This window comes from Pelodiscus sinensis, chromosome 1, assembly GCF_052426305.1.
Source record: "Pelodiscus sinensis isolate ZL-2025 chromosome 1, ASM5242630v1, whole genome shotgun sequence".
Classification (NCBI taxonomy): domain Eukaryota; kingdom Metazoa; phylum Chordata; order Testudines; family Trionychidae; genus Pelodiscus; species Pelodiscus sinensis.
Genome location: NC_143052.1, coordinates 117226380 through 117242917, shown reverse-complemented (window position 1 = coordinate 117242917; position 16538 = coordinate 117226380). Strand labels below are relative to the sequence as shown.

The 16538-nt window shown below is 40.3% G+C and overlaps 1 protein-coding gene across 1 annotated transcript in view; it reads right to left on the bottom strand.

Moving 5' to 3' along the window:
• PDE3A (phosphodiesterase 3A) overlaps nucleotides 1-16538 on the bottom strand; it is a 376204-nt gene that overhangs the window by 209433 nt on the left and 150233 nt on the right. The window lies entirely within an intron of this gene.

The window sequence follows — 16538 nt, the reverse complement described above, 5'->3', positions numbered from 1 at the left end:
CAAGCCAGGGGATGCATCCAGCCCCCAGGCCTTAGGTTCCCCATCCCTGCATTGAGCCATTAGTGCCAATAAACTCTGCTTCAACTGTACCCATATAAAAGAGCAGCTGTACAAGAAATAAAAACATTCAGTCAGACCACAAAACTTCCAGAAACCTAAGTGATATAGTCACTAATTATTAATTTACTAAGAGTTAAGGGCTCCTCAGATTCTCAGTGTTTTGCTCCAAACTTAATCATCTTCTCTACACCGTTACTCATTTTTCCGTCTGTCAAAATCTCCCTAAGCAGCTGCTTTTGTCAGATTTATTACTACTTGTGTAGCATTCATAATACTACCCCCCTTCTAAGCACAGACCACAATGCAGCAAAGTCCCTGCTACAAATGCTTAAAAACACAAGCATTTGACATGGGAAAACACCCTATATCCACAAAAGACCCCACTGATTTCACCTTGCAGAATTAGGGATTAACAACATTGTTTCTAAGATCAGATTTAATATGAGCATCTGGGTTTTGCAAACAAAAATTTAAATTTTTTCTTCATGGTTGCTTGTTTGTGAAATATTCAGTTTCTCATAGTCCTTGGCTGTTTCTGAACTTCAAGTTATTCATTCCTTCAGACGCTCCCTCTCGGGTTCCAAGTTGATTACTCCATTGCATAAAAGAGCTCTCTCAATATGCAACTCGATGGATCCTACTTCTGCATAAAATTATGCAAAGATTTAAACTGTGCTAGAAATGTACTAGAGCTCGTAACGTCACTGAGTGCATACATATAATGATCATGAGCATACTTAAGTGAGGCTTTTTAATGTTTGAAAAGTGCTTTGCAATTATCACAAGAAAGGAGATATGGAAGACAAAAGTACAGTTATTGTTTGTTTTTAAAAAATAATTTGTTCAAATAAATTTCATAGTTGATTAAAGAGGGTTTTTTGTTTCATGCTAAAAAAAGATGTATTGCAGACACTTTGATTCCTTCCCAACGACTGCAGAAGAACTCTGTGTAGATTGATATATTGAATATTGCCTCACTTACCTTTCAGGAGAGTCACTGAGGTCACTCAATTAGGGTGCATTGCAAAAAATGGGATGGACAATCCCCCAAAGCCCAGCATAAAACCACTTTGATTTAACAAAAGATAATACAGAAGTCCAACAATGCAGATCCTTTAAAGTGTCAGCCTCAGGCTTCCACCCAGTCACTCAAGTCCAACAAAAGTTCTATCAGTCCCTATGGATCGGACACATTACCTCCTAGGTCAAAATATTTCAAGCTATTATCCAAATAGATGCTTATAGCCAATTCTTAACTAAAATGTATGAAAAAGGAAAAAACAGTATTGGATAAGAAGATCAATATTCGACTCTTGAGTTTCAGATAAATAATAGAGATCACGATCTTGTAGTTGCAAAAAGTTCTGTTTGAATTTAGTAGATGGTTATATAGCCAGTCCCCGAGTTGCGAACAGTCAACTTGCGACTGAACGCATTTACGACTGAAGCTGTTGTAAATGGCAGACCCCGAGTTACGAACGCGATCCGCGCTTACAAACAGTGTGGTCATGTGTAACTCTATGGGGTCCGACTTACGAACAAACCGAGTTACGACCAATTGCTTGGTCAGTAACCGGTTCGTAAGTCGGGGAGAGGCTGTAGTCCAAAATCCAACATCATGTTCAGAGTTCGGACTCTGATCTCAGTCTTTATGGTTTACACTCTCCAGTCAAGAAACCTTAAACAGATCTAAGATATTAAGTCAATGTCCATTACAGAGGCACCAGGATATCCTGGGATCTAATTTCTTATGGTTTTCAGCTTGCACCATGAGCATCCAAGCAGATACATGATAAACAGGACCAGGACCAAAGAACTTTTAATACTGTCATGGGTAAACAGATGTTTGATGTAACCTTCTGTTTCCCAAACATCATGGTAATTAAAGTAATTCATCCATTCAGCAATTTATCACAAACTTTAAAGAACATCGCAACAATGACACTTTCACCCAAGATGAATCTGCATGTTAATATTTCCATTCGATCTCCGAATCATCTTTTCTAGTCAGCGGTGGGCAAACTGCAGCCTGTGGGCCACAAGTGGCCTACTGAGGCTCCACCTGCAGTCCATGAACTCCTGGTTGCCCTCCCTTCCTCATGCTCCTTGCTCACTGGGACACCATAAGAACGGCCGTACTGGGTCAGACCAAAGGTCCATCTAGCCCAGTATCCTGTCTGCCGACAGTGGCCAGCACCAGGCACCCCAAAGAGGGTGGACCAAAGACAATGATCAAGCGATTTGTCTCCTGCCATCCCTCTCCAGCCTCTGACAAACAGAGGCTAAGGACACCATTTTATCCCCTGGCTAATAGCCTTTTATGGACCTAACCTCCATGAAATTATCTACCAGAGCCTTGAACTTCCTACACCTTCCCCCCCCTCCTTTCATAGCACTTTCAGAGTTGCCATGAATTGCTTGCATCAGCTGTTCACATCATTCCAGCTCTGGGAGGGCAAGGGGAGGAGTGGGAATGGAGTGCTAATCAGGCCATTTGTGTGCTCTGACAGTGATGGGAAAGAGGGGAAGGAGCAGGTAAGCGTGGAGCTCCAGTGCCCCAGTGTGAGAGGTGGGGAGGAGAACAAACAGGGGGCGAGAGGAGGAGAGCACCATCAGTGGAGCTCCATGGGCTGCAGGCTGCTGCAGCTCTCTGAGGTAAAGGAGAGCCACTCATGTGGCCCACCCACTATTTGTAAGCTTCAGAGAGTAGCCAAGTTAGTCTGTACAGGATAAACCTAAAAAACACCACAGGCCAAATAGACAGGGAAGGGTTGGAACTACAATTCATTCACAAGTTTAATTCTCATGCCAATGGTCTGAATGGAGATACTGGATGGCTGGGACATTATCAGCCAACCAAACAATGAAGGTGCCAATGGTTCTTTGTGTACAATCTGGTGTTAGTACTTTTTCTCTCTAACAGCTAACTAATGGTTCTTATCTGCTTCTTTTAACTATCTAGTCTTTAGGAGCCTGTTTTGCCTGTTTCATAGCAGCTTGGCTTTCCCATTGATATTTATATATCCACTGCCTCTTCTCCCCCCACCCCCTTCCTTATTTTAGGTTCTGGACATCGAACATTCCGATCATCTGAAGAAGTGGGATGTGCCCACGAAAGCTCATGATACCATCTACCAGACTACTTCTTGTTTTTTAAGTTTACCACTATTCGTAGTTACCCATCCCTAGTAATAGTGATAGACAGGAACTGCCTGTTTACATGGTCAGCATCTATGAGAAGTAAACACAGCTAATATTACCTCTAATTTCTAACAATATAGGTTTACATTGCAAAGTTTTAACCTAACTAGCATTGAATGGTCTTAATTACCATTTATAGGACACTCTCACATGCCTCTTACAAGTTGACTTCTATGTCATTTGGCCTGAGTTGTTTAACCTTTCTGGCCATGTGTCCTACTTGGACTCAAGATTTGTTGCATCTGTAACAGTGGTATCAACAATGGTTTTTATGGTCATATTATAACCATGCTTGTCCATTTCAAGTTTGTAAATTAGGGATATATGATGAAAGCCTGGACCAAGTCTTTGGTCCCTAATTAAGCAAGAATCCATTTTAACCCATTGTGGTCAATAGGAACTTTAAGAATTGCAAAATCAGATGAATGTGCATGGGGCTCTCTGAGTCAAAAGGACTGTGTTTGGATCTAAGGACAGATTTTGGAGTAGTATTATTTTGGGTTTTTTTCCTGGCCATCATCCAGTGACAACATACGGAGAATAGGACACACATTACCACAGGAAGAAATTGTTCCTAAGAAGAGAAAAACAAACAAACAAAAAAATTATTCTCTAGTGCTATAGATGACTCAGGAAATGGACAGCTGAACCCTGCCTGAGAAAAGGTTTTCATCAATGATTAGCTTTTGGCTTTATAATTAGCATTATTTTTTGGAAGGGGAGACTACATAGTATCTGTTCTATTATTTCTAAATGTTACACAAGTGATTTAAGATATTGATATCTAATGCTTGTCGATATGTAAAAAGCTTTTATAGAGGGAACATGGAACAGTGGTGAGTATCTGCTAAGCAGTTCCATCTGCTAAAGTCCTGTCCAAGCGGCCCCTGTGTAATTTGAATCACTTTCCAACCACACTCTTTGCCCTGCTAGCCAAAAATAAATACAAGATGTGCTCACATTTGGATACAAATTCAAAGTGCTAGGAATTATTATTTAGACATCAAGATGAGTAGCAATAAATATTCTTCTCAAATATAAACCTCCTTCCTCCAAACCTTCAGAGTAACATCAGAGCAGGAGGATTTATTTTAATATATTACCCAGGACCATGGAAAGAGGCACATGATGCGCTAAACAGAAAATGATCAAGCAGTAACAGAATAAAGCAAAACACCCACTCTCCTGATACCCTCCCCACCAAAATGGGGAATGCATCTGGAGGAGAGGAAGAAGGTGTGGAAAATGAACAAGTGACTACAGCAAGGATAAATTCCAAGTCTGAGCTCAATGCTGCTCTCCAATATGTAGGATAAAGCACGCTATTGCATTTGCACACAAAAGGAGCAGAAGCTGACTGCAGAAGACCCACAATCAAATGTATCAGGTCCGGTATTCACGCGGGCAGTCCGGTATTCACCCGAACAGTCCAGTATTTTCACCTCCTGTCCAGTAAAAAAATTCAGAGAATATCGGACACCTGAGATGTCCAGTATTTTCTTAATTCTTCCCCAGCCAGGAGGCAAAAATGCCAGGCACCTGGCAACCCTACAAACACTCAGCGCCCGGCCTCCCCGCCCTCCGAGCCCCCCTGACCCCAGCCCCCATGCTTACCTGGTTCCCCAAGGCTGCCGGCACAAAATGGGGAAATTCCCTGGGTCTTAGTGCTCAAACTCTCCCCTATTCATATCCCTGCACTCACTCTTAAAGGGGACATGCTGTTTTATTTAAAAAAAATTTTTTTTTTTTTTTTTTGCTTAAGTCCTTGGAGTCTTTTTTTCTTTGTTTTTGGTTCAACAACTGTGGTCCTCACCTCCTTTTGCCCCCTTAATAGAATTTTTTCCAGGTGTTTTTTTTTTGGGGGGGGGGGGGGGAAGAGATGTTTGGTATTTTTGTTTCAACCATCTGGTAACCGTACTGCCCAGAGTGCATGTGGGTCTGTTTTTGATTGCGGGAAAAGAATGTAGGCCTCATGGTTGAGAACATGGTTGAGGTCCAAGCAGCCCTAAATTTTTCAGTACATTGCTCAGCAATGGGTTTCCCCATCCCTCTTCCTCATTTTGGAAAGTGCATTGCAAAGGCACAAGTTGCAATAATCAATTAATGGGAGAAAATTATATTCTATACTTATACAGCACCTTTCATCCTCAATTATCTCAAAAGCCATGAACAGCTATACTTACAGCAGCTGCCCTTAAAAATGGTTGTTGGTTTGAAATATAACACTGCTTCTAATCGAGCTCCCCATATAGACACAGGTAATACCATTGAACCAGTACACTCTTTCATACATACAGCCCCATTGTAATTGAGTCACCTGGTGCAAACACCTAAAAATCTAACTATAAAAACAACAAAATACACAATGAAATGATGCTAGTGGAACTCCTATGAATAGCAAGAATGGAACAAAAGGACAGCTTATAGGGATAATTCTTTAAAGGGGCTTGTTCATTGTCCTCGAGTTAACGGAAACCCCAATGTACTTCAATTAAGTTGAATTACCCCACAAAATACTTGGCCCTCAAGATACTGCTGCTAAAGGAATGTTTACGATGGTACATGTATTATTAGTAGGGTCATTAGTTCCTGGAGTCTCCAATTCTGATTGAAGTCCCACTGTCTAGAGGCACATTCTAAGAGAGGTCTGGGCCCCCAAATGCTTACAACCTAAACAGATACAACAAAGGGCACAAGAAAAGATATTTTCTTTGCATTCACATTCTCCAAAGATTTAATGCATTCAGTCCTCCTTAGCTGTTTGGTTAATTAGACAACAGTACAATCCATTGTTGTAATCAGCAAATCACATGTGATTTTTAGTGTTTATACATGAGCTCTGAGGCACAATACTTATTCAAGGACGCTTTTTCTGCTACATCATGAAAGGGAAAAAAATACCCCACAAAAGAGCTGTTTCCACATCTTCATTCTAGTCAGGAACAATTATCTCTAGCAAAGCTTAAATGCTGTGAGCCTTTAACTTCAGTGCTCTTTCTCCAATTCATGTGTTTTGCAAGCAGTCATTACAATCCCAGTTCCAACAGAATCATGTTGACAGTATGTTTGGACTGGGATATGAGCCATTTGAAGACTCTTAGGAAAGATTTTTAGGCTTTCTTCATTAATTTATTTGTTTGTTTGAATTCATTCTTCCAGGCTTGCACACTCCAGAGAGTAAGAGAAGTCTGGCAGAGGCTTATCCCTCTAATAGAGCCTTCCAGAGACTCAACTGGAGGTAGAGAGAGAGAGAGAGAGAATCACTTTCATTGTGAGGACAGAGATATCGGCCTGTTGAAGGACTGGAAGGACAATCCAATCAATCTCCATTTTTAAAAGTGGTCTTTTTAAAATAGGATTTTTTAAATATTTTTTATCAAATTAAAAACAGCATTCGCCATGTATAAGACCACCATTGTCACCAGCTCAGAAAATATGTACTTCATTATTCCAGCTATTTGACATGTTTTTCTCCTTGCCCCAAGACATTCTTTCCACTGAACTCAGACTGGAGTGAACATAAAACAGGCTTTTTTTTTTTTCTTCCAGAAAAGCAATTACTTTGAAATAATAGCAGACAGACACAACCCTAGTAATTTATATTGGCATAAAACAAATTAGTGGAATTTAGCACAGTCTGATGAAATGATTACTTCCCACCAAAGAATTAACTATCTTCACAGACAAAAAAGTTTGTTAAAATAGATCTAAGTTTAAAACATGGGCGTCTGTGAAGTTCACCTAATACCCAAAACCATGATATACTTTCTTCATAAAACTCTCTGCGCCAAATCCTAGAAGAAATTAGTCATCTACTGGAGATGGTGAGGGTGGGAAAAGGCATGACTGCTTCATCGACGGAGGAGGCCCTCAGAGTCACTTTTTTTCCTCAGAGGGGGAACGTCTGGACAGCACTGTCTTCTGTAAATGTAAATGGCTGCCACGCTGAGCCGATCAGCTGTTTGTCGGCTCAGCGTGGGAGTCTGGACGCTCCGCGGTCAACATCAAAGGCATTTGTCGACCTCCCAGGTAAACCTCATCCCAGAAGGCATACCTGGGAGGTCGACAAATGCCTTTTTTGTTGACCGCGGAGCGTCCAGACTCCCACGCTGAGCCCACAAACAGCTGATTGGCTCAGCGTGGCAGCCATTTAAATTTAAGTGAAGCGGCGATTATTTAAATCGCCGCTTAATTTTCCTATGCCGGGTAGCCTAATCTACATGCCTTTGTCGCCAGAGGCATGTAGTCTAGACGTACCCAAAGGGGCTAACTTCTTCTAATGCAGATAGAAGGCAATGATACTAACAGATAGCGAATAGCTCAATCTCTAGCCAGAGGCAGTTGAGAAGGAACTGACAGGGGATAAGCCAACATGTGCTGACTAGCCTCATGGCAGGGCATGAGGAGACACAGTGTACATGAAGGCCTAATGAACATTGCTACCAAATTCTCAGATCTGCAATGCAAGGATGCAAGCACACCTACAGTGGAGCAACCACGGGGGCACTACTCAAAAAAGAACTCAAAGGTCTTATATCCCTTCCAAGACTCTCTTAAATATTAACTTTTCTTGTTCACATCATAAGTCACACAGTTAAAGACAGTCCAGAATGTTCATACACAGAGCTTGACAAACGGCAGCGAAAGCCGCTCACCAGTCCCGCACTGCGCATGCGCAAGAGCCGCATTGCGCGCGCCACCGATAAACAGGGCGCATGGCCATGGGCGAGTAGATTCTATAGTTTGTCGAGCCCTGCTCATACATGTTCATAAATAACTCAGCTGTGAACTAAAAAGGGAACTGAAGGTGCTAACAGGGTGAGGCCAGAATTTCTTTGTTTTTTAAGAGACAAGGGATCTACTGGATGACCAAAGGGATAAAAAGAATTTACATTAAAAAAATGCAAGTTAACGAAGACATACTGGATCACTTCCAGTGTGGCCTTGGACAAGTCACTTAGTGCTCCCAAGAGAGAGGGGGAAGAATTATCTCCATTTTCAAGGTAGAAATTTGAGTTACTGAGACACTAAGCGTAATACATTAAAGATTGAGAGGTACGTAGGCATTCTGGGGGTGGTGACTATACACAGAGTAGAGAGAGTTGGAAATTTTCCATACAGACTGTTTGACAGAGTTTTTGACCCCTCTCCCCACAATAAAACAAAAAACCCACCACAGTAGAAGTTTCCACTTTGTTCCGAAACTTTCAAATTGTTGCTGAAAAAGCAAATGCCTGAAACGTTCCCTGCTTTCAGCTGAAATGTTTTCCTAACACAATTCTATACAGCAATCCTGATACGTTGCAGTACTAAGTAAAAATCTAGCAACAAAGAAATGTGAACATTCTGGAAAATAAAACAGTCAGGAAGGGGAAACAATAGCAGATGGAGAATTATTTTATTCTTAGTCCCTTATTAATTACCACATGGTTCTGGGTTTACACATTCCTGAAAATTAAAAAAAAAAAAAAAAAAAAAAAAAACCAAGAGCTAATTCACTGCTAATGGCAACTATGAATGGAAGACTCACAGAAATTATATGCTCAATGATTTTCAATATGTAGTTTAATAACTACTGGCACTTTCTGCCCACAGATTTGCAGGAATTAAGTATAGGCTATAATTTTGTTGACAGATCTTTGCTCTTGTGGAAAGACTTTTTGCCCAAACCTCAAGGTTTGGTTTGATTCCCTGTGGACATCAGCATATGCTTATGACTCCTCTGGCCTATCAAGCTAAAGCAATTTTGATTATGGCACTGAACGGATGTCATTTAAATACCACACAGCAACAGAAAATCTGCTTCCCCACCAACTTGCCTGCTGGCAGGAAAAAGGAAAGAGACCCAAGGACTGAACACACAGCAGAGAGGACCAATGGACTGAAAAGAAAGCAGCAACACATCTGTGAGATTCTACTTTACAGTTAATGGCTGAAACAGACATTAGCATGGAATTAATCATTACTAAGGGACAGGTTGTCAAAAACTCTCCTATCTAATAATCTATTTAATCTTTGGTCTCTGATAGTATTTCTGGCTGTATCAGCAATGAGCACAACAATAGCGGTATAGAGGGGAAGGCAAAGGGGCATGTAATGTGACAACTCTATTGTTTACCAAATCAAGCAGGAAGGCTCTGTGGCTCCATCCATATTAGTTGTCATCATGTAACTTCTTATATTTAGAACATGTTGATTTTTCAGTTAATGTAGCCATCTCATTGTTCGGGTCAGTGGCAAAGTTGTGACACATGGCTAAAAAAGGCTAAACAACTTGCAGCGTATAAATCAGAGGTGGCCGACCAGGGCTCATGAGTCGCATGCAGCTCTTCACCCCTGAAAGTGCAGCTCGCCAAGCCTCCCCTGCAGCTCACAAAGGCGCCCCCCATATACCCCTAAAAACAGCCCCGGACTCTCTGTGCTCACCAGGTGTAGGAGCTGTCCGGCGCAGCAAAATGGCTTTGGCAAGATGGTGTTTGCCAACAGAAGCCTGATGTAACCAAAAGGCCTAACCCGTGGGGGTTTTTTGGGGGGGGGGGGTTTCAACAACTGTGGCTGGTGAGGAGCTGCTTTTTTTGGGGGGGCGCATGCACTCAACAATTCTGGTGAGGCTCTTCACATTTTTTCCCCGCTGCTGTTTCGACTCTCTTCATTTAACGGGTTGGCCACCCCAGTATAAATGGTAATTAGGGCTGTTCCTTAGAAATAGTTAACAGTAATGGTAAATGGACTAGAGCTTTGAAACGCAAGCCTGTATTGTTACAGAATTAGAAGTAATACTCATTGTTAGATATTAACTATGTAAACAGACAGTTACTTTCTATACTATAATTATTGATTCCTACACCAAAAGGGAATATTAACATTTTCATGGCAAGTGGTATGATAGTGTCATTGTCCAGATTTCACTTTAAAGTTTATGGTAAATGGTCTATACACTTCCCATTGAATAATTTTCTTAAGTTAATCCATATAGTTAATTACTGGTGATGTTCAGGAAATAGAAGTTTACCTCAAAACCACTATCATCTAGCTCCTGTTCCACAGGATACATTATTTACAGATTTGCCACTTGCAAAGAAATAGTCCACCCTACCTGTTTCCCCTCAGAACACTTTTCTTAATACAAGGCACCTGGATACACTTAGAGTAGGGCTGTCAATTAATCCCAGTTAACTCACTAAACTAAAATAAACAAAATAATTGTGATTAATCACCCTGTTAAACAATACCAACTGAAATGTATTAAATTTGTGAGATTTTCTACATTTTTAATATTGATTTCTATTACAACACAGAATACAGAGGGTGAAGTGCTCACTTTGTTATTTTTATTACAAATTTATGCGCTGTAAAATGATAAATAGTATTTTTCAATTTACTTCACACAAGTACTGACATGTAATCTCTTTACTATGAAAGCGAAACTTACAGGTATAGATTTTTCTAATTTCATAACTGCACTCACACAGAACAATGCAAATCTTTCAAGCCTGTAAGTCCACTCAGTCCTACTTCTTGTTTATGTTGATGGGAGATAGTGCTGCCTGATTCTTATTTACAATGTCACCTGAAAGTGAGAACAGCAATTTGCATGTCGCTTTTACAGCAGGTGTTGCAAGGTTTATTTCCAGATACGCTAAAAAGTGATATACCTCTTCATGCTTTAGCCACCATTCCAGAGGACATGATTTCATGCTGAATTTGTGAAGTGACTCCCATTTAATAATTATACCCCACCCCTATTCTAAAGCTTAGAGTTAATTAACAAGCTACTTAGGTCTTGTAGACCATTGCTCACTCAAATTCCTTGCAATGTTTTTCAGTCTAGCTGGCTATTACCTTCCCTTCCATAAGGCCAACATGCTGTCAGTTTGCCTCCTAGGTGAATGATTCGATGCTTGTCTCTGCATACCAGATCAATCCTTTGTCTTGATTCATATACAGGACAACACCTGCTGTTTGTTTCATCCTGTAGATTTCCTTGTTTTGATTTCACAATTTTTAAATTTGCACCTGACTCTATATGCAAATAAGCATCCAGTATGCGGCATGTAATACACAAATGATCAAAGAGGAAAATAGGTGTCAGTTACCTCCTAGAAACCCGTCTTATGTCCAAAACGTTAAGAACATTTTTAGAAGAGATACATACTCCTTCAATATTATCCATGTGTATGTTTCACAATGATTATGACAAAACACTAGGCTACTGACTCTCATATGTCCCCTTATGACATATTCAAAGGGCTCAAGATCCTGGGACTCAGTTCCTCCCATTCACTCTACAGCTGACATGAAAGACACATACTTCTCTTGTGTTGTGGCCAGTGTTTTCTACCTGTAAGCTGAGTGCTTGAGTGGCTGCCCAGGACAGAGTCCAATGCTAATCAGCTGATTAGTAGAGCACTCAGGGCCTTCAGCATGTGTTTCTATTGGTGGTGCACATCCACACATTCCTTGGTCTACATAAAATTTATTCCACATACGGACAGAAAAAAAGAGGGAACACTGGCAGTGGCTAAAATATTTAATGGAAAGTCTATAATAATAAAAATACATTCAGCCTCCTTCCACCTCCCAAAACAACTCTATAGTTTGAACCATCTTCAACAAACTGCCAAATTAAGATTAATATGGAGTTTTATGAACTGGAATTCTCACGATTCATCTAAATGTTTCTTGAGTAAGCCAGAGGCTATGACTGACTATTCTGCATCAAATGAAAGATCAGAAATGTATGCATTTGGTTACCAGCCCTGCATATTTTGCAAGCAGCAAGGATTTCAATAAGCCTATTAACTTCTTGACACAACGGATCACTTTATGGCACCTACAGAGTCTTTCTAAACAAAGCTTTTCTCAATTCAAGTGGGGAGGGGGAAAAAGAGCAAAAGACAGTGAAACACCCGCTTTTCTCTTTTACACTTGAAGTTAAATTTATGTGGAAATCCAAACACATTAAACAATAGCTAGCTGAATAATCAGGAGCTGTGCAACTGAACAGCTTGCACGGAATGGGAGTGGAACACACAGCTTTTCACCTTTAGGATGACAGATTCAATCCTGCACAAGTGAGGCTGGTACTACTAAAACTGGTTAGGAAGAGTTTCTTGTTAAATATTTTATATATTGGAAAAACCCACAGAATTATGTCATATTTATCTATTCATTTAAACTCTATTCATGTGGTGAATAACACAATAATATTGATCCTATAATTGTTTGGAAAATATTGCAAAAATAATTAATATGTAAATATTATTCTCCCTGCTCTGGTTATTACCCCATTTGAAGGTTTTAATGGTCTTTATGAAAATTAGCTCGTTGTATCAGCTAAGTTCTTACCACTTAAGTGGTTTTTTACAACTGGCAGCTAGCTGGACTCTTGGCAGGAGTACAAAACATGCATGGCATAAGCATGCAGACTGATTCACCCATTCAGGCCCCCCAATGAACACATCTGCTTAACTGTACTGCCACAAACAGTCCTGTACTGGGGTAGACATGGCTAAGCATCTGCAAAAGTTTTTGCAGGAGTGGGACTTCTTGTCCCTGTGGTCAGAGCTTAGCTACTCTAGCCATGCAGTGAAGACCAGATTGTAACAATGTCACTCAAGGGACAGCCATGCTGTGGATAAAGGACTACTCTCTCTAGAGCTGGCATATTGACCTTTGTCTTGACTACTGTATTCACTAATTTTATGTATTAGGTTTTTAAAAAAGACAAATGTTCAGAGAATATAAAACTTTGGAACTGGACACACAAGACGCAAACACACAGAAACTACTACCCATGATAGCTTTACTCCTTTGAAAAGACATGAGTTAGAGGGAGAATTAGCTCACCAGAGAATGTGAACCTGGATTGGCTTAACCACAATGCTCATGATGTTCCACACCATTCAAAGCAACAGAAAAACACGGGTAGGAGGACAAGGTGAACTTAAAAGTCTGCCATTAAAAGGCACATACAATGGCAAAGCATCTAACTTCCCCTCTCTCCATGGCTAGCATCCTTCAGTTTTGGTGTTTTGATAAAGGATAAATTAGACCCTATACACCCTTCATTCTTTAGAAACTTTGAAAAGCAATTATTGCCTAGAATATTGTGGCTTTGTGACTATATATTATCACTTCATGTTGTAGACTCATGTATAAAGTTGCAATTATTTTTCAAATGAAAAGTATGAACTAATTATATTGTCCAGGACTTAGCTTTCTGGGCCCCATAACAATGCAATAAAGACTTATTTATGCGGTAGTTTCCCCTCAAAGACATTACAATCTAGAAATAGGTCAAGAGACACAGACAGACAGGAAATAATGAGACAATATGGGTCAGCATGACAGATAGTGGTATTAACTAAAACTACTGAGAAATTCTCTGACAGTATTTTTCTGTCCAAGAACACTAATTCAGTGAAATCTAAACATTTCACAGAAACTGTTCAATTTTGACAAAGTTGCAACAGAACTCAAAGCAGGGTTCCGATGGAAGTCTGCCTGGTTTCGTACCAGTTCATTCATCCAGCTCCAATACTGCCCAGCTGGCAGGCTACTGGGAAAACCTAGACTTCTGACCCTTCATCAGCCTGCCTGTTGAGCTGATGAGGCACCAAGAACCTAAAAGCCCTGGGAGACAGCGATTCCAAGTTCTGAAGCTTTCAGGCTCTTCAGCTCATTCACAGCTCACTTGACACAAATTCTGCAGAACAGAGCTGCCAAGGATTCCAAGAACTTGGATTTTTGAAACCCCACCAGATGGTCTAGTGGGAAGCCAGAAAGTTCAAAGACTCCTGGCTCAACCAGGGAACCCAGGAGTCAAGAGCACTCTCCAAGGCTCCATTCCCTTCCATGGAATTTTGAAACATTTGGTTCTCATGCCATAAAATAGAATTACCTTTCTCTTCACAGCTCTAGTGCCAGTACAACGGCTTTAGACATGGTGAGTGCCTTTTAACTTTACTGGCATTTTTAATCAAATTAAAAACTGAGGTCATCTGTCATTTTCACCAAGCATCTTTGGTAAAATGCTGGACATCAATCCATGGGTATTATGGCACTAGATATTTACATTATTTCACTCAAAGCTTTCTGCCTGTAATATCCTTTCTGATGGGCTCTCCTGCCTCAGATACAATGTCTCAGTATTACCAACATTCCTATTAAGTCTTGTCTGCTCAAAAACTGTGCTGCCACTGTTCAGAGTTGGTTTACATGGTCTCACAATCATCTGAGCATATCCATGAGTCTTCAGTGAAGAGCATGCACCCTTTGTACGGTCTCAACTGTCACATCCATGACAACCGCATGTCAAAAAAGGACTCAATGCTGATGCAAGCCAACCCTTACAGGAAATTTTCTACTGTAGCCCCATCTGGTTTTGACTACAGTAGTAACTTCAACAAACTTCTCCTGAAAGAGATGAACATCCTTCAACAACTGTACCTGAAAGTTGCAGTGGGGGAGGTCTAGGTCAGATATTAGGAAAAATAATTTCAGTGAGAAGGTGGTAAAGCACTGGAACAGGTTACCAAGAGAAGTGGTGGAATCTCCAACCCTAGAGATTTTTAAGTCCCAGCTTGACAAAGCCCTGGCTGAGATAATTTAGTTGGGGTTGGTCCTGCTTTGGGCAAGGGGTTGGATTTGATGACCTCTTGAGTTCTCTTCCATCCTATGATTCCAGAAAGTGTTTTACATGCTTAAAAATAAGTTTCAAAATTAAAACCTAATGAGGAGTCAGAGTAAAAAATAACAGATAAAGATATGAAGAGATAGGGAAAGAAGTGTAGATTTACAGTTGCTGTTGGCTGTTGCAGACTAGAGACATGAAGGGGATGACTTTCTCTCAATAGCTAAGGTAACATTTGGGCATGGAACCAAACAGGATGTAGAGGAGATGCAAAACAATATGCAAGAGAAGTTGGTAGAATTAATGAAAGCTTCTAAAAAGCTTGAGGGGCTACTTTGCTGGTTTCCAGCAACAGCATGTGTGTTACATACTGAGTTGTGAAACAAATCTCTCAAATTCCAAACACAGACTTGCCAGTGCAATACAACAGCTGATTCAATATGAAGTGTAAGCAATTCCAAGACACCTCTTTAATTCCTCACACATTAGTGAGTCAGAAACTACAACAACAACAACTACAGTGAGGTAATTCTCCAAAGTCTGGCATGCCTGAAGTTGTCTATTGGTGAGATCAGGGATGGAGGGGGAAGAAAGAAGTAGGAATCAAGATTACTTATCAACTTCCAGAGAGCTGAAAGCACTCTACACCCTGCCTACTGGATTGGATCTTTCTAACCAATCTGGACGAGTGAAGTGGTGCAAACACAAGCTAATCAGAAAGGCTAGTGTTAAGTATAGCATCTATATGTTATCACCATCAGGTGTCACTGTGAGCACTGGTAACAAAAGGAAAATTGGCACGTAAGCAGCAGAGGCAATAGTTATAGGCAACTATTTAAAATCCATATACAATGAAAAAAACTATATCAAATGGAAAGAAAACATCTACAATAAAAATGTTTTTCATTATGAATGTTAAAAAACCCTTTCAAACCAGACAAAGGATGGCTTTACATTTGGCCACATGTTTTAGTCTCAGCTGTGTATGATGCAATTATTTTAGACTTGTACACTACCACTAGATATTTGCAAAGACAGAAAAAACAAGACAGTTACAATAAGAGTGCCCGTTAATTTAAACTACCTCTAAAAATGTTCTTATCGACTAAGCAAACATTCCAGTGTTTAAATTATATCAGGCAGACAAATCAGCAATTTAGAAGTAAATAAATAATGACTAGCAATAAGTCCACTACTACAAAACTGGAAACCAAGCTGTCTGTACAAGAGACTTTTAAAGTGCTTTATCACTCACTTACGCGCTATTAAATTAAACACTTGCTATCATCTAAAAGCTTTCTACTAGAGTAAATAAAAATGTTATTTCACTATTATTAAATATACGCCGGTTCAGGAAAGTAACATTCAAAGGAATAGCCTTCACTAAAGGTTTTGCTGCCAATTTTGACCACTTTCAGGAGAAACCACTGATCAGTAGAGCTGAGTGGGGAAATTGTTCTCTCATCACACAAATTATCACATCCTGTGCTCGGGGAAAACAAAGACCTTTCAAAAAATCAGGGGACACCCCTCCCCCCAATGTTCCCTCTAATTTTTTCCATCCATATGCAAAATACATTTTGTTATGTACACTACCAATGGGGAAACATACTGCTGGTTGTGGGTGCTCTGCTAATCGGCA